Here is a 249-nt window from a genome sequence, read left to right on the forward strand (position 1 = left end):
ATAGGTACCGGTAAAACATATTAAAATAATTAGGAAGTGTTGAGTTTTAACGAATTTATTATCTTGAGTTTGTAATCTCATTTATTTACTTGTAACTTTCTATCATTTAATTTTTAATAGTGCTTGCGTTTAACAACCGGCTTGCAAAATCCCAGATAATTTAACAACAGGTTGTCACAAACACCGGGCATTCGCTTTCAAATTCCCATACCCCTGGCCTGGGCCGTCGGTCCCCCCACCCCTGTGCCA

General features: G+C 38.6%; 1 protein-coding gene across 4 annotated transcripts in view; it reads left to right on the top strand.

The window, feature by feature from the left end:
* Positions 1-249, top strand: part of NRP2 (neuropilin 2) — a 124,214-nt gene that overhangs the window by 79,084 nt on the left and 44,881 nt on the right. The window lies entirely within an intron of this gene.

The sequence above is a fragment of the Myotis davidii genome, unplaced genomic scaffold, assembly GCF_000327345.1.
Source record: "Myotis davidii unplaced genomic scaffold, ASM32734v1 scaffold394, whole genome shotgun sequence".
Lineage (NCBI taxonomy): Eukaryota > Metazoa > Chordata > Mammalia > Chiroptera > Vespertilionidae > Myotis > Myotis davidii.